At 42.8% G+C, this 26,884-nt stretch overlaps 1 protein-coding gene across 2 annotated transcripts in view; it reads right to left on the minus strand.

Moving 5' to 3' along the window:
- The window catches only part of ralb (RAS like proto-oncogene B), a 65,483-nt gene extending 39,713 nt beyond the window's left edge, over positions 1-25,770 (minus strand). Inside the window, exon 1 of one of the 2 annotated variants that reach the window (XM_033024830.1) lies at positions 25,662-25,770. The gene's annotated coding sequence lies outside the window, so the exon portion shown is untranslated. The remainder of the gene's footprint in view (positions 1-25,661) is intronic. The other variant, XM_033024831.1, reaches the window with a different exon arrangement.
- Between the last annotated feature and the right edge of the window lie 1,114 nt (positions 25,771-26,884).

The raw sequence follows: 26,884 nt of genomic DNA on the forward strand, positions 1-26,884 counted from the left end.
TGAATGGATATCTCAATGGTAATGTGACCTGCCATAGTTTTAACTTAGGTACACAAAATTGCTGGGGAAACTCAGCTGGGTGCAGCAGCATCTATGGAGCGAAGGAAATAGGCGACGTTTCGGGCCGAAACCCTTCTTCAGACTGATGGGGGGTGGGGGGGGGAGAAGGAAGGAAAAGAGGAGGAGGAGGAGGAGCCCGAGGGCGGGCGGATGGGAGGGTGGGAGGAGACAGCTACAGGGTTAAGGAAGGGGAGGAGACAGCAATGGCTAGCAAAATTGGGAGAATTCAATGTTAATGCCATCCGGACGCAAGGTCCCCAGACGGAATATGAGGTGCTGTTCCTCCAATTTCCGCTGTTGCTCACTCTGGCAATGGAGGAGACCCAGGACAGAGAGATCGGATTGGGAATGGGAGGGGGAGTTGAAGTGCTGAGCCACCGGGAGTTCAGGTAGGTTATTGCGGACTGAGCGGAGGTGTTCGGCGAAATGATCGCCCAACCTACGCTTAGTCTCCCCAATGTAAATCAGCTGACATCTAGAGCAGCGGATGCAGTAGATGAGGTTGGAGGAGATACAGGTGAACCTTTGTCGCACCTGGAACGACTGCTTGGGTCCTTGAATGGAGTCGAGGGGGGAGGTGAAGGGACAGGTGTTGCATTTCTTGCGGTTGCAACGGAAAGTGCCCGGGGAGGGGGTGGTGCGGGAGGGAAGGGAAGAATTGACGAGGGAGTTGCGGAGGGAGCGGTCTTTGCGGAAGGCAGACATGGGGGGAGATGGGAAGATGTGGCGAGTGGTGGGGTCACGTTGGAGGTGGCGGAAATGGCGGAGGATTATGTGTTTTATTTGCCGGCTGGTGGGGTGAAAGGTAACTTAACCGCTTTCTTTACTGCAGATTTATGCTTATGCGTGGCAACACCTTTATGAATAGGATGTGAAAGTAATAATTAAATCAGGAGTTCAATAGCAGTAGAGAAGCTGATCTTAAGAGCAAGACATTCGAGATAAAGTTCTTGTAAGTTCTTGTTCATCATTCCCAGAAATAGGGGGGAAAAAATGGCAGCGGCGGGAGATTCAAATTAACAACGGTCCCTTACCGCGAATCGGCTTCAACTGCTTCAATTGCCGACTGCGGTTTATTTCCATCCTGGACGAAGTCTTGACCTACCACCTGACGTGGGACCACTGGAGGGTCGCTCCGGTTGCGGTGGTCTGTGGTGTTTTTTGGCCGTTTTCGGCCGTTGAACGATCGTCCCCCTGCGGCCTATATTGCTAGCTGCTAGCCGCCAGAACCGCTAGAATCCCTGCACGCTGCCCGGAGAGGACGCTGGCGTTGACTGTTTGCCGCTTCTCTGCCCGCTGTCCCCCCCCCCCTGTCTGTTACCTACCTGCCTGTCTGTTCCCTGCCTGTCTGTTCCCTTCTGTCCCTGTGCACCATCGATGCTGGACGCTGGGCACCTCCTGTGCCTGTGCATCATTGACGCTGGACACCTCCCTGCACCAGTGAGGGAGCTAGATCCTCTCTGCACCCGCACTGCTAGACAACCTCTCTACACCTGCACTGCTGGACAACCTCTCTGCACCTGCACTGCTGGATACTCTCTGCACCCTCATCGCTGGACAACCTCTCTACACCTGCACTGCTGGACAACCTCTCTGCACCTGCACTGCTGGATACTCTCTGCACCCTCATCACTGGACTACCTCTACACCTGCTCTGCTGGACAACCTATCTGCTCCCTCAATGCTGGACACCTCGCTGCATCTGCACTGCTGGTCAACCTCTTTGCTCCCTCACTGCTCGACACCTCGCTGCACCCGCTCTGCTGGACAACCTCTCTGCTCCCTCACCGCTGGATACTCTCTCCACCTGCACCTGCACCGCTGGACACCTCTCTGCACCCTCACCATCATGCTCAAATATTCAACTCTACAAATGACTGGTTTCTTCAACAACCACATCCCATCCTGCATCCAAGTCATTAAACAGCTTAGACTTCTACGTCGACCCCGTTTCATCCACAGAGGCTCTCGGCGCAAGCTTGTTTACTTCAACCACGGACATTCCATTCCATCCATCTGCTCACTACCACGTTCTACCCCCCCTCAACCGCGTCACCCCCCACCCCAGCTGACCGCACGCACTGTCAACCGGGACAACCTCAGATCTCTCCAGCCTGCCCCCATCCCTCCACCCTCTCATAATGCCAACTTTGCCCTCCTCAACACCAGGTCGCTCAACAACAAAGCCCTTGCCCTCCATGAACTAATCCTTGACAACACTCTGGACTTCCTTCTGCTCACTGAGACCTGGCAACAACCCAATGTCTTCTTCTCCCTCAATCAAGCATCCCCACCTGGATTTAATTACATTTCCAAGCCCCGCCCCTCCATGGAGGTGGCCTCGCTGTTATTTTCAACCAGAAATTTCGGATCACTGAACTCACCTTCCCCCCAGTAGCATCATTTGAATTCCTCGCCTTCAAAACCCTTTCCTCCATGACAGTCATCCTCATTTACCGGCCACCTAAACCAAACCCCTCCTTCCTATCTGACTTCACTGAACTCCTCACACTTGCCTCATCCCTCTCCCCACGTCTGCTGCTACTTGGTGACTTAAATATTCACATGGACTCCCCCACCTGCAAGCTCGCATCTGAATTCGCCTTTTTACTTGACAACTTCTCTCTCACTCAGCACGTCACCTTCCCCACCCATGACAAAGGTCACATCCTTGACCTGGTCTGCTCCACAAATCAACCGGTACTCGACCTCCATCCATGCCTCTTCCCCCTCTCTGATCATAAGCTTATACGGTTCACCATCCCTTCTCCGACACCTCGCCCCCGCTTCCTCCGAGAAATCACCTTCCGTAATCTAAAATCCATTGATCCCCTCCATCTCTCTGACCTCCTCTCCACCACTCTCCCCCTGGACTCAGCCCCCATCTCACCTGATGATCTCACAAACCATCTCAACTCCACCTTGTCTACCTCCCTTAACACTATGGCCCCCCTCAAAACAAGAACCGTAACTTTCAACACATCTTCACCCTGGTACACACCTGCACTTCGTAAACTGAAACAGACTGGTCGCCAACTGGAACGACTCACAAAGAAATCATCTCTCACAGTCCACCTTGAAGCTTACAAACTCCACCTCACTGATTACAAAGATGCCCTCATTGCTGCAAAATCTGCCTACCTCTCCTCCATATTCACTGATCCCTGCCTAAACCACAGAACCTTCTTCTCCACAGTGGGCAACCTCCTCAAGCCTCGAGCAAACACTCTCCCTACCTCTACTCCGGATCTCTGTAACTCATTCCTCCACTTTTTCGCTGATAAAATCAGCACCATCTATCAATCTTTATCCCCTGTACCCGACTCCCCAGCATCTACTCCACCACCTACCAAGGCCCCTCCTTTCAACATCTCCACTGACCTCCTTACCCCTCCTCCACACTACTTCCTCTCCCAGTTTGACCTGGTCACCCCTATTGAAATCTCCAAACTTATCAGCTCTTCCAAACCCACTACCTGCTCCCTCGACCCTCTCACCACTCCCCTGCTGAAGTCCTGCCTCCCCGTTCTCTGCCCCTACCTCACTAATCTCTTCAACTCCTCATTGTCCCAAGGAATTGTCCCCTCCGCTTTCAAAACTGCTGCTGTCACACCAATCTTAAAGAAACCTGGTCTTGATCCCTCCTCTCTCATTAACTACCGCCCAATCTCAAACCTTCCCTTTCTTTCAAAAACCCTGCAGTGAACCACAACATCCTGCTCACCAGACTCAAAGACCTCGGCATTGAAGGCTCTGCACTCAGCTGGCTCCGTTCCTACCTTTCCAACAGATCCCACTTCATCTCTCTCCACAACCACACCTCTGCTACAGCCACAGTCACTCAAGGCGTTCCCCAAGGCTCCGTACTCGGCCCCCTCCTCTTCATCATCTACATCCTCCCCCTTGGTCAGATACTCTCCATCCACAAGTCCAACCTCCGCAGTTTTGGGGACAGAGCCTTCTCCAGGGCAGCTCCCAGGCTCTGGAACTCCCTCCCCCAACTGATCCGCAATTCCGTGTCCCTCACCATCTTCCAGTCCCGCCTCAAGACACATCTCTTCACCTCTGCCTATCCTTAGCCCCACGTCCCCCTCCCTTTTCATCTGTGCATTAATTGCCTCATATTGTGTTTTGAATTGTATTCTGTCTTTACTTTGTGTACTAGTCATGTCTCTACTATTTATTTCATTCCCCTTACATGTTTTTCCTCTACCTGCTAAATTTTTGTAAGGTGTCCTTGAGACTCTTGAAAGGCGCCCATAAATAAAATTTATTATTATTATTACCTTCTCCATGAAGGCAGAAGAGAAGGCAACGCATCAGGAAGATCAACTGGTTGGAAGGACGTACCAAACCTGTATTTACCACTTTCTACAAGAGCCGAGCAGTTGACATACCAGGGGACAGAGATGCACCCCCCTTAGATATCTTCAAAAGTTAGACAGAACTATCGTGGACATGCAGAATCTTCTCAGATGTCCAAGTAATTATGCTTATACGCTTTCTTGATCACTGCAGAATGACGGACCAGATTAGGTTGGTAAATATGAATGCTTGGGTACAAAAGCAGTTGGCTATCTCTACATCATATCTGTTGATGGGGACAGGCTTGTGTTCTTATTGTCAAGAGATTCAGGGCTGAATGTCGTGCAAGAGAGATGATGCCTCCTCGACCTTTTTTCTCTTTTTACACAAATTACAGGGGGGGTCCAGCTTGTCCAAAAGAGTGCCGCAAATGCAGCCCATTATCAATATTTCAAAGCAGCTCACTGTGGTCCATGTTAGGGCTACGGCACAATAGTCATCAAGACAAGCCACTTTTTCCTATGGGACTGCAATGATGGAGGCTTCCTTAAAGCAAATGGGGACAGTAGATCATTGAAGTGACAGATTGAAGATGTTGTTTAAAAACAGAGGCCAGTTGATTGTTGCACTTCAGAACCCATCTAGAGACAACTCCTCGGTTGGCTGTTATGAGAATTTACCCTCAAAGCAGATCTGATGTTAGCAATGTCAAGATTTAACTCGAGTGTGCATGCAGAAAGATACAGTTTAAGAATATGAAAGTAGCCAATGAAAATTTCTCAAGACTCGCATTTGTAAGTCAGTTTACATAACAGCAATACATTGTAGCAATGTTACAAAATTTTGAGATTTTAAAAATCAAGTCTGTAATTTATCCCATCAGATAAAGCATAAAAATAAGTTTAATTTGACACCTAATTCACTTTCATATCTCAAGTATTTAAAAAGTTATGGCCATTTTCATACTCGGAAATGAGCATCTTGTTCCCTATTGATTTTCTATGGACATAACAAAAAAGTTGTGATCGTGAACAGTCAAAAGCCCATAACTTTCTTAAAAATTAAGAGAACTGAATGAAATTTTCAGTTATCATAGATTGAAGCATTCTGAAACAAATATAAAATAATCTTACTTGGATGACCTGAAATTAAAGCATATAATTAGTTAGTTACCTAATTGTAGCTAATTTCAGACTTCAATTACTAGATCTAAACATCTATCCATTTCTTAATAAATGATTAACATTTTTAAATAGCCTAAATGTCCAAATAATATTCACAAATAATTCACAATAAAACATGATTTTTAAATCTCATTTACATTAATTTATAGGCCAAATGGAAGGAATTCAGTGTTCAATTGCTGTAAATAAATGTCCATTTAAATCAGCTTTCTAGTGGGTCCCTGTGGAACGCGCTGGTTTAGAACGTTCACATTGCGGTAGATTTGTGCCCCAAATGCCCAGAAAAATACTGCGCGATATAATGGGCCCAAATTGAGCTACTCGCAATATTAAACTTTGTATAAAGGGATCTTTAGAAGCCCTTTTTAATGTAAAAATATGCAGCATACCTTCTGCTATCTGCTTTATGAGACCCTGCGGTTGCTGGCGGTCGCGGGTTTAGAGATTGATTTTTAAACTACTATAACTATTATTCAAGGCCTTTAAACCTAATAATAGCTTTTGCGACGGGGTCTTCCAGCGATTTTTCGTTAATAATTAACTAGGCTGAACATCTTCGATTTGAACAGCCTAGAGAAAATCGCGTTTTAAACCCGCCCCCTCTAAACGGCGCCAAAATCGCGCACACGGGCAGCAGCAGATTTTCAAAGACGCTTCAGGTAGGCTTTGCAACATACCTATACATTGCAAATAACTCTACAACAGTAACTTCCATACCGAGAATTGACAGCAACGCAAAGAATGCGCCAACCAACATTAACAGCAAAATCTTAAAGGTGACAGCTGCTTACCAAACTACTGCAGAACAACATTTGAGACATTTTGGGCTGGTTTAAAAGATAGAAAAGTATTAATGGGTTATGGGTCAAACACAATCAGGTGCAACTAGCATAGATGGGGCATCATGGTGGGTAGACAAGTTGGGCTGAAGTGCCCATTTCCATGATCTATGACTGACTATGACTGACTCGGGAAACCACTATTTACTGTTCAGAAAGGTGCCACAAGCTTTTTTCCCTACTGGAGCAGTAATTTTTTTTTAAATCTTATATGATCATCTGACTGCAATATCAGCCTCTGGTTTGAAATCATCTCTAAAGCTGGAGTTGAGTCAACCTATGACAGCTAGAATCCTGCAACTGTCACCTACTGAGTCACGGCTAATCCCAACAGGAAATTAATACCAAATATTTTGCAGTGTATCCAAGGTCAAAATGCACCACTCAAATATTTGCTCACAGTTGATGACAGCATTGGATTATTAAACTGATCTCTATTTAGCTAGATGACTTCAAATATTAAAATACTTCACAAATGGAATAATCTTCACACCAGGCAAATATTCCCAAACAGCTGACATACGTCCTCACCAGCTTACTGTCTGAACATATGGAATTTTGACAATTAAATCACATTTAATGAGCGCAGTGACATTTGGCCGTAAAAAGACAACTGAATTAACTGCATCATAAAACAGAGTTAACTCCCACAGGACGGTCCTTTACAGAAGTTTGGAACATACGGTTTCCACCCAAACAATTTAAATCAGAGTGGTAGTACACTGTCTGGTAATTACCCTGCACTGTGCAGTACAGCAATTGCAAATCACACAATTACACCAGAATTACAAACAGTAAAACACCAATAGTCTGGCATTGTCAGTACTTCTGGCACTCCATTGGCAGATTTTTGGGACACTCAATGTTATTCTTATGACTCCACTAAAACATTCAATGAATTGTTAAAACACCACAAAGGAGTATTTCGGGTGAACTTAGTATGCTTAAAGGGAGTGCAAGAAATGGGGTCACAGTGATCCACATGCCAAGCCTTGGGGATTTTTGGAACAATACAATAGTGATTACACATCTTCAAAAAAGTTAACATACTTCACATATAATCAGACAAAAAATAAAACTAATTGAAGGGAAGAAAGGGTGGTGGATGCATGGAACAAGCTGCCAGAGGAGGTAGTTGAGGCAGGGGCTATCCCAATATTTAAGAAGCAGTTAGGCAGGACAGGTTTGGAGGGATATGGACCAAATATTTGGCAGATGGAACTCGTGTAGCTGGGACATGTTGGCCGGTGTGTGCAAATTGAGCCGAAGGTCCTGTTTCCACACTATATCACTCTGTGACTATGACTCTAAAAGAAAAACCACAATCAGAAATGTATCTCTGCTTTATATCCATGCTATCCAAAAAAAGCTTGCTTTATGTTACTCCCCAAAGCCTTGAAGGTTACTTTTCCAAGTGGTTATCCAGGTACCTTTTAAAATAGTGCTGTATCTTTCCTGTATTTCAATAAATCAAAGTAATTTACATTATTCTGTCTATGGCCAAAATAGTTGCCTTTCTAAAAAAGGTGTGATGACTGGCAAGGCTGGGATATTTTAAATGCAAGTACAGGATTAAGGATGATCTGATTTTATCCAAACTCTCCAAATAATAATTCCTTTAAAAATTAAGATAGAAAAGTTACAGAAATGAAAACATTTTTTAAAATATGGGAATCCAGAGGCAGCTTATGTATTCAAAAAAAGTATTAAAAAAAACAAAACATTTGCATAACCTCCTGCAATTATCAAACAAACATTCTGCTAAAAAAGCAGGCATCAGTTCAGTGGGAGGCCATTTAAGAGATTTGCTTTGGAATCTGACAAGGCAATCTCTTCTATTGTTACTTGCAACATGTTTTTCCAAACAATGTAACATCCATATACTTCAAATCTATCAAAACCTAGCTATTCACACGATCCATTCAGATTCTGTATTATCATAACTACTCAGAGGAAGATAATAAAATCTCAATGAACCCTCACTGAAATTGTTTGTTTCCGACTTACGGGGAAAAATTCTGTTGCAAACAGTTCTCAAGAATGGAATAAACTGCCTGTATCTCGTATGTTGCCTTATTTGCCTTATCTAATGTTGTGCTACTTTCAGGCATCAACAGGCATTAAATCTAGCATCCCATTCTCAGTGTACGGAGGCGCAAAGAGAAAGGTTCCTTCAAGATATCCCCAAGAGCTTTACACGCCACTTTAATAATCATCTTTCACTTTTGCACTGCAATGAAAACAACTGCCAACTTATGAAATATGATTCCACAAACAGCAACAACATTGAACAAATAGTTGATACCACACAAGGGTTGAACATTTGGAAAACATCTGTGGAAGTAAGTTCCTTGGAATCTCTTAAATTCACCCAAGAGATTACATGGTGGTTTACGGCTCATCCTGAAGACTAATTTAGTGGAATGCCAATTTGTGCAAACACATCTTAAGCAAGCATAGAAAAAAAGAGGCACCAAGTGCTGGAGTAACTCAGCATGTCAGGCAGCATCTCTGAAGAACATGGATAGGTGTTGTTTTAGGTCAGGGTCTTTCTGTAGACTGATTGTGGATGGGGAAAGGGGTAGAAAGCTGGAGGAGAGAGGCAGCAGGCAATAGGTGAACACAGGGAAGGGAGGTTTTGGTAGGCAGGCGGCTGGACAAAGTGAAAGGTAAGAGATTAAAAAACAGAAGGTGGCAAGACAAAAGGATTGAAGAGATGTGAATTGGAAACCCACAGGAAGGAATCTAGGAGGAGGCAGAGTGGAGGAATAGATACCAGTCCAGGTATGGCACACGGGAAGAGCGTTTAGGGGAAAAGGGGTGTTAGAGGTTACCTAAAATGAGAGAATTCAACGTTCGTACTATTTGGCTGTAAACTAATCAAGCAAAGTGCTGTTCCCACAGTTTGTGTAAGGCCTCACTCCAGCAATGGAGAACGACTAGGACAGAAAGGTGAATGGGAAGGGGATTTAAAATGGTCAGCAACCGGGAGATCCAGCTGGCCTTGACAGACCAAACGCAAGTGTTTGGCGAAACAATCACTGAATCTGCACTTGATCCCTCGGATGTACAGGAGGCCACAATCAGGAACATCGGGCGCAAAAGATGAGGTTAGAGGAGGTGCACGTGAACTTCTGCCTCACCAGGAAGGATTGCTGGAGTCCCAAGATGAAGTCCCAGGAGGAGGTATAGAGACGGGTGTTACATCTCCTATGGTTGCAGGTGAAATTACCTGAGGACGGGGTGGTTTGAGTGAGAAGGTATGACTGAACCAAGGAGTTGTGGAGGAAGCAGTCTCTGGGGAAAGCCGCAAGGATTGGAGATGCGAAGATGTGACTGGTGGGATCACGTTGGAAGGGACCAAAATATCAGAGGGTGATGTGTTGGATACAGAGGCTGGTGGCGTGACAGGAGAGGACCTCTATCCTTATTCCGTCTGGGGGTAGGAAGAGCGAGAGCAGAACTACAGGACAGAGGAGACACGGGGAAGAGATCCATCCAGGACATCTCACCCTTTCTGCTTTTTCATCTCTGGCCTTTGTCCGATCATCAATCCATTCCCCAGCATCTGTGTTCACCTATTACCTGCCATGCTTTGTTCTGCCCCTTCTCTCCCCCAGATTTCTTCTCCCTTTTTCTCCTTCTTCTTCTCCTCCTCTTCCCCCCCCCCCCCCACACACACACACACAATCATTCTGAAGGGTCCTGACCCAAAATTGACATATCCATGTCCTCCAGAGATGCTGCCTTACCTGCTGAGTTACTCTAGCACTATCTTTTTTGTAAAAGAGCATCTGCAGCTTCCTGGTTTCAAGAAAAAAACTCAGATTACAGACATATTGCCAATTTAATTACTGTTACAAATCAGTACATTAACAAGGAATGTTGCATTGTCAGAGAAACCACCTTTCAGGTTTCCACAGGGATGTCAAAGATCCCACTCAATTGCTTGAAAACTTCCCAGCATGGTGAACATTCCATAATGAATTGGCATCCCAGAAGACTCATTCCTTGCATCCTCTTTGCGAAGCTGTACAAATTAGATTTTATGTAATATCAAATTTTGCAGTTGCACAAATACTTTTATGAAGTTCAATGTAAAGACTTTTGTATAAATGTAAATATTACTCCTTTGCTGGAGTGCGTAGGAAGGAACTGCAGATGCTGGTTTAAATCGTACACACAAAATGCTGGAGTAACTCAGCGGCACAGGCAGCATCTCTGGAGAGAAGGAATGGGTGACTTTTCAGGTTGAAACCCTTCTTCAGATGGATTGAAGAATGTGAAGGCATATCAAGCACTGGAAAAGCCAAGTGTGAAAAGTTAAGAGATAATGGTTGTAACCAGTTAACAGGCATGATCACGAGACGGGCAATATTGGAGAGGTGGATGTAGACAGCCTTATTGACAGATGGAGATTCTGAATCTCAATTTATAGAAACTGGAAGGGGCAGGTGAAAGAGTGAAGTTGCACAATATCTGCCAGTTCAGACTAAAGGGCATGTCCCACTTGGGCGTCATTTGCGCGTCAAGCAGATGGCGCGATAAAATGTTGTACATCTCAAAATCCTGGGGTGCTGCGCACGACCGCGCGTCACTGCCTACGTCACCACGCGTAATGCGCACCATGCCGCATCACTACGCGCGCGCCGTGACACGTACATGATGTCGTGTAAATGATGCGCAAATGGCGCCCAAGTGGGACAGGCCCTTAAACCTCAAGGGGGAAAATAGTCTCTACTGTTGTGCATCTGTGCACCTCCAGATTATGAACCTCCATCTCAACAAATGTTGTGTACATCTGATGTTTTTGCATTTGTTTAAAACAAAAAAGCCAAATGAATTACAGCCTTGAATATTCCAGTTCAAAACCAAACACTAAATGCTTGCGTTGCTGATGTTTGGTCCATTGCCAGGTCTGCATAGTTAAGATGTTCAAAATTAAGTATCACTTAATTCAAGTACTTGGAAGTTAAAACAAAAGTGATTGTATCCAAATAAAAACTGATGGGCTTGCTGAAGTTTCAGACTTGCCATCATTCAAAATACACTCTTCAGATCAACAGTTCCTTGCAAGAAGCATCCAATACATTCCATCCATTCTTAGCCCAGCATTTTATTTGTCAAAGGGTATCCAATTCTCATTTAAAAGGCACTGCTGGAATTGCTTCCATCAGCCTTTCAAACTGTTCCAAATCATAATTTAAACACATTCAATTTTGTGCTTACTGCTGATTCTTCGCCCAGTCATCCTTAAAATGATTTATAACTTTAATCGCTGGCCTTCCAGCATATGGATTTATCTAAAACTTTATCCTAACCTTCTCTAATCTTGATAATTCCCTGCAATGTATCTTAGACCAAAAAGATATTATGGCTCCCAATAGAGTTTTTTTTTTTACATTAAAAAAGTTCAATGGCTGCGGTTCAAGACTGAAAAATTAACAATGTGTAAATTTGGGACGATGTTTAAACTAATTCTACAAAGTGGAACAATGAGCAGCTGTAGAGCTGCTGCCTCCACAGCACCAGAGATCCTGACTACAGGTGCCAACTGTGAGGTTGTATATTCTCCCTGTGACCACATGGGTTTTCTCCAGGTGCTGCGGTTTCCTCCCAGATTCCAAAGATGCGCAGGTTTGTTGGTTAATTGACTTCTGCAAATTATCCCTCATGTGTAGGATGCAAAAGTGGGATAACATGGAACTAGTGTATGGGTGATCGATGGTCAGAGTGGACTTGTTGAGCCGAAGGGCCCGTTTCCTCACCATGTCAAAGCTCTAAGTTCCTGAAGTAATTTCTACAACTAAAATTTGAAATGTTTTGCTCACCACGATAAAGTGCAAGAATACACCAAAAAATAATGCAGAAGTTGGAAATTAGTAACCTGCTTCCAATCTCTACACCCTTATCAATAGTCAATTCTATATAATGACTTCAGTTATCTATAAAAAAGTGCTGGAAACATTCAAGTCAATCAGCATGATGAAAGAGAAAGAGTTAATGTTTCAGGATGAAGATGCGTCACTGACTTTCTTTCCACTGATACTGCTTGCCCTACCTAGCGTTTCCAGCACTTCTCCATTAAACTTCAGATTGTCAGCATCTTTTCTTTTAATTATCACAATTGTTACCCCTAGTTACACATTTCTAGACCTCTTTTACCTCTATTCTGCTCCATTAGGACTGAGATGAGGAAATACTTTTTTAGGACTGAGATGAGGAAAAACCTTTTCACCCAGAGAGTTGTGAATCTGTGGAATTGTCTGCCATAGAAGGCAGTGGAGGACAATTCACTGGATGTTTTCAAGAGAAAGTTAGATTTGCCTCTTAAGGTTAACGGAATCAGGAGATATGGGGAAAAAGCAGGAACGGGGTACTAATTTTGGATGATCAGCCATGATCATATTGAATGGCGGTGCTGGCTCGAAGGGCCGAATTGCCTACTCCTGCACCTATTTTCTATGTTTCTATTATTGTGGTTTACCTGCTTTGTTTGACCTACTACAGAGCTAGCCTTGCCCCCCTTTCCAATCTTCTGGCCTTTTTCGACAATGATGCAGCTGCATAATGCAGCTCTACAGACCTTTGGTTAGGCCACATTTGGAGTATTGCATGCATTTCTGGTTACTCCACTGCAGGAAAGATGTGGAGGCTTTGCAGAGGATGCATAAGAGGTTTACCAGAATGAGGTGAATGTACGTTTCCAAGTCAGAATATCATGCAATGCTGAGGGAAATCTGCCTACTATCCTGATCGTTGAGGTGTTGCAGCTAGGAATCACACTCAGACTCGTATAGCACAGACATTCCCTTAGGTCCACCTTCAAGCACCCATTTACACTAATGTTATTTTATTCTCCCCACATTTTCACCAAACCCACCGACCCATGCCACATGTTCTACCACTCACATACACAGTGGTGACAATTTACACAAGTGACTTAACCTACTAGCCGGCATGTTTAAAAAAAAAACTCCACACAGCAAGCACCAGAGGCGAGGATTGAACCTGGATTGCTGGAGCTAAAAAGCAGCAGCTCTACTATATGGGATAACTCTACTATGGGATAGTACAGTGATGCTGTCCAGTAGGGAGTACACTAGACAACTATAGCATTTTGTAGTCGGTACACACTGCAGCCATTATGGGTCAGTAGGATGGATAATACACAGAAGAATACCAATCAAATTCTGATGAGTTTCTCTTTCCACATGCATGGTCTAACCTGCACAGTTTTCCAGCATTATCTATTTGTTAGCACTAGTTTGCTTTGGCCTGGATGGCATCCAGCTTCCTGAGAAAATTATTGGAGCACTTTCCGAGATAAAGGAAAAGTATTCCATCAAGCCTCTGTTTATGCCTTAATGGTGGAAGGCTAGGGGCATCAGGTGTCATTCAGTTTCTGACCTCTTTTCGTCCCTGCTTCAGACTGCAACTGCTTCAGTTGGTTTTCTGGTTCCTCTTGGTCAATGATGGCCACCAGCCATGCTGGGGGTAGACAATGTGAAATAGCATTGCTATCACTAAGAGCAGGTGGTTAACAACTGAAGGGCTGAGACCTAAAAGGCTATGAACCAAGCAGTAGGATTAGCCAATGCAGTGTTTTAGCAGTATTAGCAGTATTAACATTGAGTATTGAATGGTGGGCTCTTGAGCCACAAGCTGCTACACATTTTTGAGCACATACACATCACCGAATGCAGTTTGCTTTAAAGTAATTGGTTGAATGACACACTCTCCCTCTCTCTATCTTATCAATATCTCTGCACGGGTAAAAGGTCCATCCTGGGCTTCAAGCTTTTATTCACTCATTCAAATCTCCTCCCATCTACTTCATTTCCAAACTAGCTACTCCAAATAATATATTCTCCTGCCCAGGCAATCCTTTAGGTGAATATTTATGTCCTGTTCCCCCAGCTCCTCCTCCCCTCCCCCTCTATGCAGTCAGCTCTGACCAAGCATGACCATCTTTCTCTTGTATTCAATGACATGCTCAATAAGCTAAGTGAATTGTATGCACTTCTACTATGGAAATATTTAAAAACAACTTTCTCTATCCACACCTTTATGCTCAAAAGAAAAGCTTGCCTTAAATTCCGATCTGCGATATTTCCGGCCATCATAGTGACTAACTCCCCAGCCCAGCTCTTAAGCTGTGTACCAGATGTTATGGAGAAATGTTGTTGCTCATAAATGGTTTATTTAAATAATCTGAACAGTGGCAAAATTTGATTAAAATAGTAATATCCATTAGTTTCTAAACATTGCAGAAAGAGCCAGTTCAAAATCGGCACAAAGTATCCTGCACATTGCTCGGCTGTATTTTCAAGTTAATCGGTTTTGATAAAGATAACGCGGTTCTTGGGGTGGAGAGGGGTGATAGCGGTATAAAGGGGAGGGTAGTGTTTTGTGTTCTGTGTCTTGTGTCTACTGTTTGTGGGTAAGTGTGTCTGTTTAGTGTTCAGCCATGAGCGAATGGCGGTGCGGGCTCGACGGACCTGGTGGTCTACTCTCGCACCTACTTTCTATGTTTCTATGTTAAAACTGATGACAAAAAAAAGTTAGGTTTAGAATGGGGCAGAAGATTCCCTCCCCCGCCAAGACAAAATATTAAGCAAAAACAAGACTATGATTATAGCTACTCATAGGTGCAACAATATTGCTTTTGTATATGAACTTGGCACATTTAACAATTACTATAGTGTTAAAGCTAGCTAAAGGATTTCCATGAGAATCTTGGACTGATGATCCTCTGAATATTAAGCATTATTGAAGTGTCAAAAGGTGTGGAATTCTGACAAATTCTTCAATCCGAAATATTAACTGTTTGTTTTGTTTTTATACATATACTGCCTGAACAACCATGTTTCTTTCATTTTCCAGCAATCTTTAAAAGATAGGCAGATGCAAAAGGATTTTTTAAAAAAAAGCAAATCATCTGTAAAACTAATTTAGATAGCTCCATCTTTAGGGAACCCAAATTATTTACAATTAAATCTTGTAACTTGATAGGAATTCAAAAATGTAATGGAATGATTGAGGAAAATGGTTATAAAACATACAAACATCAATGCAATATTTACCCAAATATTACCTATTATTCATAAAACGGACACTTCTGCAGCAATGTTGCATTGGTAAGTAATTATTGCAGGCATGTGTAACAATGCAGCCCAAACAACAGTCAATGAATGAGCAACACTAATAGTTAAAACACCCACATAAAAAGGAGGCACATTGTTATTTTGCTTCTGGGTTGCATAAAGAGATTGAATCAAAATATTATCATTTAAACATTTAAAAGCCAGCATTTCATAAAAGAGAACATTGTACCAATTCCTGAATCCCAAGTCATCCTACACAGGCAATTGTAAACTCTACACAATATACACTGCAAGATAGACTGATCAGGAGCCTCATTTTAATAGTACAAGTATAGCAATTAAAACTTGTCTGCCAAATCTGTGTATCCAAATGTTAAGCTTTTTATGAAGCTGCCCACACTAACACAATATAGTGAACCATGATTTAGATATGTAATGCCCTCGATCACACAATGAAAACTTATCAATTCAATCTGAAATTCGTGAAGCAGCAGGACTGTCTTTCAATTCTGGGAACAGAATCTGAATCGACAGGTAATTCAGAATAAAAAGTGATGGAATAAATAAGGAACCAAAAGCAAAAACTTCTAAGTCATGTGTAAGAAGGAACTGCAGATGCTGGTTTACACCGAAGGTGGACCCAAAATGCTGGAGTAACTCAGCTGGACAGGCAGCATCTCTGTATAGAATGAATGGGGGACGTTTCGGATTGAGACTCTTCTACAGACAGAGTGCTCAATCTGAGAAGTGTCTCGACCCGAAACGTTATCTGTTCCTTCTATCCAGAGATGCTGCCTGTCTCGTTGAGTTACTCCGACATTTTGTGTCTAACTTAAGTCATTTCAATTTAATTTCTTGCAGGTACAAGTGTTTTAGAACTAAAGCTTCTGTCATAAAGGCATTTAACTGGCAGAAAATTAGGGGGCTTGGGGTTACAGCAAAAACCTAGGACACTGACAGAGTCCATGATGCTATATATACTCCAAGTTTAACAGATGTCCTACATTTTTAAGTACTTATTCATGGGATGTGTGGATGTGGGAAGATAGCATAAACTCCCCATCCTTAATTGAATCTTGGAGAGGGTGCTAGTTTTATTTTTCAGCGGAAGGCAATGAAATTATTGAGCTCCGTGTTCATTATGTTATCCCAAGAGTTCTTTCTTTGAACGTTTTTAAATTAAGGGGTCACCATTTCTGACTAGTACTCCATTGCAAAATAAAATCACTTAATCACTCAAATTTTAATTCCCCAGCGACTTTGTTATAACTCAGCAACAGAACAATAATGTTATCTTCATGAATATTAGCCTGGTAATTTAACCACCGTTTTACTGTGTACTAGAACTTGCTAATATTGCAATCTTGCAACATTTCACCTTCAAAGATCTCAGCTCATTATGTTTTAATAGTTAACTCAGCTATTTGTTTTCTTGTACAGACCAAATGTACAGTGCCCTCCATAATGTTCGGGACAAAGACCCATCATTTATTTATTTGCCTCTGTACTCCACAATTTGAGATTTGTAATGTGGTTAAAGTGCAGATTTTAATAAAGGCAATTTTTATACATTTTGGTTTCACCATGTAGAAATTACAGCTGTGTTTGCACATAGTTCCTCCTCCTCCTTTCTCCCCCCCCTTCCCCTTCCTCAATTTCAGGGCACCATAATGTTTAGGCCACATGGCTTCACAGGTGTTTGTAATTGCTCAGGTGTGTATAATTGCCTCCTTAATGCAGGTATGAGAGCTCTCAGCACCTAGTCTTTCCTCCAGTTTTTTCCATCACCTTTGGAAACTTTTATTGCTGTTTATCAACATGAGGACCAAAGTTGTGCCAATGAAAGTCCAAGGAGCCATTATGAGACTGAGAAACAAGAATAAAACTGTTAGCGACATCAGCCTACCAAAATCAACTGTTTGGAACATCATTAAGAAGAAAGAACTGGTGAGCTTACTAAGTGCAAAGGGACTGGCAGGCCAAGGAAGACCCCCACAGCTGAAGACAGAAGAATTCTCTCTATAATAAAGAAAAATCCCGAAACACCTGTCCGACTGATCAGAAACACTCTTCAGAAGTCGGGTGTGGATTTGTCAAAGACCACTGTCGGCAGAAGACTTCATGAACAGAATACAGAGGCTACACTGCAAGATGCAAACCACTGGGTAACCACAAAAATAGAATGGCCAGGATACAGTTTGCCAAGAAGTACTTAAAAGAATAACCACTGTTCTGGAAAAAAGTCTTTTGGACGAATGAGACGAAGATTAGCTTCTATCAGAGTGATGGCAAGAGCAAGGTATGAAGGAGAGAAGGAACTGCCCAAGATCCAAAGCATACCACCTCATCTGTGAAACACGGTGGTGGGGGTGTTATGGCCTAGACAGGTATGGCTGAAGGTACTGGCTCACTTATCTTCATTGATGATACAACTGCTGATTGTGGTAGCATAATGAATTCTGAAGTGCATAGACACATCCTATCTGCTCAAGTTCAAACAAATGCCTCAAAACTCATTGGCCAGCAGTTCATTCTGCAGCAAGACAATGATCCCAAACATATTGCTAAAGCAACAAAGGAGTTTTCAAAGCAAAAATGGTCAATTCTTGAGTGGCCAAGTCAATCACCTGATCTGAGCATGCATTTTATATGCTGAAGAGAAAACTGAAGGGGACTAGCCCCCAAAACAAGCATAAGCTAAAGATGGCTGCAATACAGGCCTGGCAAAGCATCACCAGAGAAGACACCCAGCAACTGATGATGTCCATGAATCGCAGACTTCAAGCAGTCATTGCATGCAAAGGGTATGCACAAAATGCGAAGCATGATTTTCATTTACATGACATTGCTGTGTCCAAAACTTTATGGTGCCCTGAAATGGGGGGACAATGTATAAACACTGCTGTAAAATCTGAGTGTGCACCTTAACCACATATGGGGTTTTTTCTATTACAAATCTCAAATTGTAGAGTACAGAGGCAATTAAATAAATGAGGGGTCTTTGTCCCAAACATTATGGAGAGCACTGTACATTTGGTCTGTACAAATAGTAGTAAAATGGCTTGGTAATATCTGGCCATACAACTGTTAAATTAATCAATATTGCAATGTTGTGACATTATGGAATTACTATGAAAGTAGAATTCAAAATATTGTTTTCATCTTGACATAACAGGCACAAATCACATGGATCAGAAACATTTGCTGTAATATACCAGCATTAAGCATTTAATTATGAAAACATTATTTTTTTTAAATCACACCAATTCAAGGTGTTTATACAAGGATGTAATGTTGAGGCTCTATAAGGTGCTGGTATGGTCACATTTGGAATAGAGAGCAATTTTGGGCATCATATCTGAGGAAGGATGTGCTGCCTCTGGAGAGGGTCCAGAGGAGGTTTACAAGAATGATTCTAGGAATGAGTAGTTCAATCTATGATGAGCGTTTGTCAGCACTGGGCCTGTACTCGGTGGAGTTTTAGAAGAATGAGGGGGGACCTCATTGAAAAGTACAGAATAGTGAAAGGCTTGGATAGAGTGAATATGGAGAGGATGTTTCCACTGGTGGGATAGTCTCGGAGTAGAGGTCATAGCCTCAGAATTAAAGGACGTTCTTTTAGGAAGGATAGGAGGAGAAATTTCTTCCAAGTCAGTGGATATTTTTAAGGCAGAGTTAGATCGATTCTTGTTTAGTACAGGTGTCAGAGGTTATGGGGAGAAGGAGAATGGGGTTAGGAGGGAGAGATTGATCAGCCATGATTGAATGGCGGAGTAGATGATGAGCCGAATTCTACTATTTCTTAAGACCTTATTCTATCAATACATGAAAATCACAAGCAGCAGATACTGGAAATTAGTTTCAGTTTATAGATACAGCATGGAAATCAGCCCTTTGACCCTCCGATTCATGCTGATGATCGATCACCCGTTCACACTAATTCAACATTATCCCTCTTTCTCATCCGCCCCCTACACACTGTGCGTGTTTTAGAAAGACCAATTAACCTTCAAACTCACCGGAGGAAACCCACGAGGTCAGATAGAACATGCAAACTCCTCATAGAAGGCACACGAGGACAAGATCAAACCCGGGTCTCTGACACAGCGAGGCAGCAGCTCTCAGCTGCACCACTGTGCTGCTCCTGACATAAGAAACAAAAATGCTGGAAACAGCAGATCAGACTACTTCACTGGAAATAATGTTTCTGAACAAAGGTCCTATTTCTGGTTCTTCATCCTGAAATGCTAACTGTGTTTTTCCCCCACAGATGCTGCCTGACCTGCTGTGCATTTCCAGCATTTTCCATTTTTATATCCTACCAGAGCCTAATAGAAACCAGTTACCTTTGGCTCCAGGTCAAATCAATATGATGTTTCTGATAAAACATCAGGTTCAAATTAAACTCTGCATGGTGGTCCACCTCAGTACTTTAACCAGGTTGATCATTGGCTTGTTCGTAGGAATGCACAAATCCGCCATTTGCAATTATTTGGTATCAAAAGCACATTTGAGAATGTTACATTTACAGCAATGGTCAGATCAGTTACAGAAAAAAAAACTATGTCTGCATTTCAGCAGCATTTCAATATTATACCCCAGCAGACCCATTTTGCAGATAGAAAATAAATACAGATTATAAATGTAAAACATTATGACGAAGAAAACCTTCAAAATAAACACCATACTATACATTTCAAAAAAGCATCTCCTGCTTGCTGAAAGAAACCTCAAAAGATGTGCATGTTGGAAGATTAAGGAAAATTTTGGTTTAAGTATGGATTATTAAAATCATCCAAGGTGAATTTTCAGCTCATCATCCTTGTAGGCGCCATTTATGCTTAGGTTAGTTACTGTTAGTATTTCTGTATCGTTTTCATAGCTTGTGGGTGGGATTTGATATGTAGAGGGGTGTGTCTACATCTGGAGAGGTTAGCGCAGACTCAGAGACTTAGGGTTTAGTTTGTCTCGAGGGATGGTGAGGACAACAGTTTTTACCACGATCACGTTCATGAGACGCCACATGGAAGAAACAGCTCGTAAGAATGAAAATATATGAATTATTTCTTTGTTTTGTATTACTTCAATAAAAAAACAATTAATCGAGAAACACCAACTGGAAGATTCGTTTTTGCTATCTGTTAGTGCGTAAACTATAGCTCCACCACATCCCCGAGTAGTAACGGTAATTAAAGTTGGACATTGAAAAGTTTAGAAATTGCCTTTACAATCTTATTATAACCAGATATATTCAGCTTCATCCCCAATCCATACAGAGCTTGCTTATTTCAGTTGGAGTGGCAATGGAGTTTCTAGTTTCTCAGGATTCCCAGCACAAATACAATGGGAAAAAAACAATTCCTAAGTGCCTTCAGGAAATATTACTTGAGCTTTGTATTAATAACAGATTAGACTATGATACCAACATCCCATGGCCATTTTCAGAGCTCCCTGTGTAGAAAGGAACAGCAGATGCTGGTTTATACCAAAGATAGACACAAAGTGCTGGAGTAACTCAGGAGGTTAGGCAGCATCTCTGGATAAACATGATGGGTGACGTTTCAGGTCAGGACCCTTCTTCAGACTGTTTAAGAAGGAACTGCAGATGCTGGAAAATCGAAGGTACACAAAAGCTGGAGAAACTCAGCGGGTGCAGCAGCATCAGACTGAAGAAGGGTTTCGGCCCGAAACGTTGCCTATTTCCTTCGCTCCATAGATGCTGCTGCACCCTTCTTCAGACTGATGGGTCCCGACCCAAAACATCATCCATCCTTCCCCCCCCCCCCCCAAAACATAATCCATCCTTTCCCTTACCCCCCCCAAAAACATCATCCATCCTTTCCCTTTCCCTCCCCCCCCCCCCCCCCGAGTTAAATGTGGCCCTTGTGGCTAAAGGGATCAGGGGGTATGGAGAGACGGCAGGTGCGGGATACCGAGTTGGATGATCAGCCATGATCATATTGAATGGCGGTGCAGGCTCGAAGGGCCAACTCCTGCACCTATTTTCTATGTATCTATGTTACTCCAACACTTCGAATGTGCATTCGGAGCTTCGTAACCAAGTAATAAAGACAATAGGAGGACAGAAATGGAAAGCAATTAAAGATGTTTAACCAAATCCTGAAAATGCTAGAATTAATGATCAGATAAGACAACACCTGTATAAGAGAAACAAAATTGTTTCAGGTCCAAGGTCTTTCAGTAGAACTGGATAAAGGGAGAAAAGCTTCGTTGTTTTCTGTTCAGTTTGATACTTTGTTGAGAAAACAAATTAAATCTGGATCTAGCCACCAAAAGATTAGAGATTTTCAGGCAAATTATTTAGAAATATATTACCTCCGAAAAAGACTACACCAATATTCACAATCTAATCTTTATTGAACTGCTGCTCATCACCAGCATCATTTATTTCAAATCTTAAATTTCAGCCATCATATTTTATTTCTCGTAACGTAGCAACACCACATTCAATGTGATGAGCCATCTAACAACATAATCAAAGACCACTTACACTCAGTCATTCCCTCTCCCATCAGGCAGATGACACAAAAGCTTGAAAACACGTACCAGCAAGTTCAAGGACAGCTTCTCCTCCAGTTAGCAGACTCAAACGGAGCTCTGAAGAAGGGTCTCGACCCGAAACGTCACCTATTCCTTCTCTCCATAGATGCTGCCTCACCCACTGAGTTTCTTCAGCCTTTTTGTCTACCCTCTCATAAACAAAGGATATATTCATGACACCTGAATCTACCTTGTTGCAACCATTGCACTTTTTGTTTAATCTACACTTCCTCTATAGCTATAACATTATATTCTGCATGTTTTGAATGCAATGTTTGGATGATTTGCCTGGATAGTGTACAAATCAAAAGTTTTTAAACTGCACCACAGTACACAACAATAAACCAATACCAACATTCTCAATTCCCTTTTTCATCCCTTCAATATTCATTTCAAGAAAATCCTCTCCATGCCATGCTGAAGTACAGTTCCAGATATCAGGCATTCCAAAATTGCGAGCATTTGTAACCTTACATAGACATCCAAGTGTGCCTCTTCCCTTGCCTTTTGTTTATATGTTTGCAATTCCAAGTGAAGGCATATCAATCAAGCATGGGAACACCGTGGGCCATTTCCCCTCAATTTCATGTCACGAGCACAGTTCTAAAGGTGGTTTCTCCACTAACACTACAATTTAGTTAAATCAATTCACTGAAAACAAGGACAAAATTAAAATGAATCACTAGAAAGATCAAACACAACTTAGGAAACACTGAATAACTGTACGTGATAGGGTCCTGTCAATTTAGTTGGAAAAAAAACTTTAGTTTGAATCATTCCATGGCATGTTAAAAAGCAAGCTTTCTTTGAAAGGTAGTCAAAAGAATACAAAATAGCAACTAAATTTGATGGAAATTGTGAAGTGTGATGAAAAGCAGAGCACACATGATTCTACCACTTTCAAATTAACCACAGATTTGGTTTACTAAGACAATTATTTTTTATTGCACATTTTGCAAAGAATTTAAATGAATGACATTCAACATAGCTAGAGGAACAAGCACCAACTAAGCTACGATTTGTCTCAATTGCACTAGGGAATTTGGGCTTTTCTTTTGCACTAATATATTTCTAAAAATTATTGAACTTTTTTTACTACATTAACCATGAGTACTGTTTGCAGACCCGTTATGTTACTGCAATTAAGAATTTCATTGATCCATTTTCAGTACATATTACAATTAAGGCCTTTTGACTCAAACTCAGCAGGTTGAGCAGCATCCTTGCATCCTCGATGGGGGGGGGGGGGGGGGGAAGAAAGGGGAGGATTTGTTTCTGGTCAAAACCCTGCATCAGGACCGAGGGCGAGGGAAGATAGCATGCATGAAAGTAGAGGCAGCCGGCAGGTGATTGCTGAACTGTGGGAGTAGCAAACAAAATTGGACAGATGGAGCCATGGGAGCGAATGGTTCGAAGTGGCAGGCAGATAAAGCCAGATGGGAGGAGGGGGAAGTGAGAAGGTGGAGAAAGCTAGGAAGTTGACAAAATGCAACACAAAGGCTGTGTGCTGATATCTGATCTGCAAGGTGATACTTGGAACCATAAGGGAAGAGGCAAAGGACAGCAAGAACTAAATCTAGATGGGAATGGAGAGGAAATAAGGAAATCAATTGGTAACATCTGTGGGTAGTGGGTGCATGGGACCAGAAAGAGGGGTGAAGGGGGTACAAAAATGGATGTTGAGAAAATAATAAAGAATGGTGTGCTGGATGTGGGGGTCTGTAGAGTGAATGTCAAGTGCTAGAGGAACTCTTTGTTCTGAGGGGAGAAGAGGGCTGAAGCTTGAGAAAATTCAAAAGAGGGCACCATCAACCAGAGGAGAGAAAACACATTTCCTGAAAAAGGACATTTCTGGAACAGAAGACTGACCTTGGGAGCAGATGTGGCAGAGTTAGATAAACTGAGTGAAAGGGATAGCATCCTTAGAAGAAAGAGTGGGAAGAGGTGTCGTCAATGCGTTTAAAATAAATGTCAGTAGATAGTTTGACTCTTTTCGTCCCACCACCCTGCACCCAATCCACTCATGTTATTCAACTCAGTTTCTACAGCAGATGTGCAGGAAGGAACTGCAGTCTGAAGAAGGGTTTCGGCCCGAAACGTCGCCTATTTCCTTCGCTCCATAGATGCTGCTGCACCCGCTGAGTTTCCCCAGCAATTTTGTGTACCTTCGATATTCCAGCATCTGCAGTTCCCTTTTGAACAAGGAACTGCAGATGCTGGTTTAAACTGAAGATAAACACTAAAAGCTAGAGTAACTCAGCAGGGAAGGCAGCATCTCTGGAGAGAAGGAATTGGGTGACATTTTTGGTCGAGACCCTTCTTCAGCCCCGCTGAGTTACTCAAGCTTTTTGTGTCTATCTTACAGCAGATAGTTTGTTGCTCCAGATTCAAGTGTCTGCAGTTTTAGTGTCTCGAGTCAAAATGAATGATCAAGGTCCACAATCCATAAATGCCTTCTTTCATTATAAACAAAGTGATTACACCTTGAATGATAGCAAAACCGTCCATGCCATTCAAGGCAAAGTAGTCTGACTGAATTTAGGTACCCACCCCCTTTCACCACAATCACATATTAGCTGCAGCGCATTCTGCTTATATGCAATAACATGCCAGGGATTGTTTAACAGCAACAACAAAACCACAATCTTTATCTGGAAAAAGGAGGGTAGACACTTGGAAATGTCACCATCACTCAGTTACGCAAATCACACCTCCCTGCATTTCATTTTTTTAATTCTACTGATCCATTTACCTATCACAATGGTGTTATATTCACTTAACAAACACATATGGGCACACCCTCGCCAAATGGACAGACAGGGTTCAAGGTAGCAATAAGTATGTTTTAAGCTGAAGCACATAGGATCAAGGGTGTGAAATACAGAAGAAAAAAGATACATTACATGGCACATTTCCATAAAAATGTCATTATATTCTTATGGATTTTGCATCTATCCACATCACAACTTGACACAAAAGCAATTACCTGCCTCATTTAATGATAAGCCAGCCTGGTGACGAATTTACATGGAAAACAAATACGCACTGGGGCCAAACAAAACTGATATGAATGCTGCAAATATAGTTTTTAAAAAGGTCAAAGTCAATGTGAATGATGTACCATTCATTTAAAGGAGCGAAACTTTCCAGTATCTTTCCGTTTCTTTTGCACGCAGGCGTGCTGTCAACTTTATGCAGGTATAGAGAAATGTACAATTAATTAGTGAAGGAAATGCATGTTGTGGAGCTGCAGAAATGGCCCTATCTACAGACTGCTCTTTGAGCTTTGGAAGGAAGAGCTCCTTGAAAGAAAGGGAGCGCCGCAACCAACCCTGCTTACCAACGCGGTCCCGCCCACCGGCCGCGCCTATTGGCCAACCGCCCCGACCAGAGGGCCGCCCCCGACCCCTCATTGGCCGGGCGGGCCGTCAATCAACGCTCAAGCCCATCAAGTTCGGTCGAGAGGTCGCCAATTTTTATTTCCCCCCTCTTCTCCCCTCAACTGTCAAGTGTAAAACCAAGATGTCCCTTGAATTTGAATCCCCGAACCGGCGCCAAACCCGGCCGTCGCACGGGAAGCGGGGGCGAGGAGCGCGGCTACTCACGGAGTGGAAGCTATGTGCGGGCAGACCATGAATGCGGCAAGAGCTCTCTTCAGCCGCTCCTTCACTCCGTGGGGCTGCGCCCGCCGTCGGGGACAGGAAGTGACGGTGCGCATCCAAAAACAGTCCGCCCTGCCCTGGAAGAGGGAGGGGGAGGAAGAGGGAGGGGGAGGGGGGCGGTGCAGCAGAAAGGTCCCGCCCCCCAACCTCCCAGTGTCAATCATGAGCAGCCAAATTCAAGAGTGTTCAAAAAGGAACTGCAGATGCTGGAATAAGAGTGTTTTGTTGTCATATGTCCCAGATATATGGGATCTGGGATCTGGGATCCCAGATATGGGAGATGGGATCTGGGATACAGACATTCACACTTGCAGCAACACAACAGAATGTGTAAACATAGTATGCTGTAAACAATATAATAAACGAGAAAAAGTTCAGTGTACATAGAAAATAGGTGCAGGAGTAGGCCATTCGGCCCTTCGAGCCTGCACCGCCATTCAATATGATCATGGCTGATCATCCAACTCAGTATCCTGTACCTGCCTTCTCTCCATACCCCCTGATTCCGTTAGCCAACAAGGGCCACATCTAACTCCCTCTTAAATATAGCCAATGAACTGGCCTCAACTACCTTCTGTGGCAGAGAATTCCAGAGATTCACCACTCTCTGTGTGAAAAATGTTTTTCTCATCTCAGTCCTAAAAGATTTCCCCCCTTATCCTTAAACTGTGACCCCTTGTTCTGGACTTCATTTTGTTGTCATATGCCCCAGATAAAACAATGACATTCACACTTGCAGCAGCACAACAGAATGTGTAAACATAGTATGCTGTAAACAATATAATAAATGTGAAAAAGTTCAGTGTACATATACACTGTACATATATTGAGTCTCGACCCAAAGCGTCACCCATTCCTGCTCTCCAGAGATGCTGCCTGTCCCGTTGAGTTACTGCAGCTTTTTGTGTCTATCTTCGGTTGAAGCCAGCATCTGCACTTCCTTCCTACACATATATTTGTTTTTATTTATATATTTATATATATATATATATATATACACACACACACACATATATTTTAGTGGATGCAAAATGACAATCGGTGGTTTTGAAAAGGATTTATTCACAATCACAATTCTCCGACACTACGAGTCGTACAACACAACTGACCACAACAGTGGTCCTCAAACGACTGGCGGGCAGAGCCCAGAAACTGCGTGAAAACCC

Source organism: Amblyraja radiata, chromosome 7 (assembly GCF_010909765.2).
Source record: "Amblyraja radiata isolate CabotCenter1 chromosome 7, sAmbRad1.1.pri, whole genome shotgun sequence".
NCBI lineage: Eukaryota > Metazoa > Chordata > Chondrichthyes > Rajiformes > Rajidae > Amblyraja > Amblyraja radiata.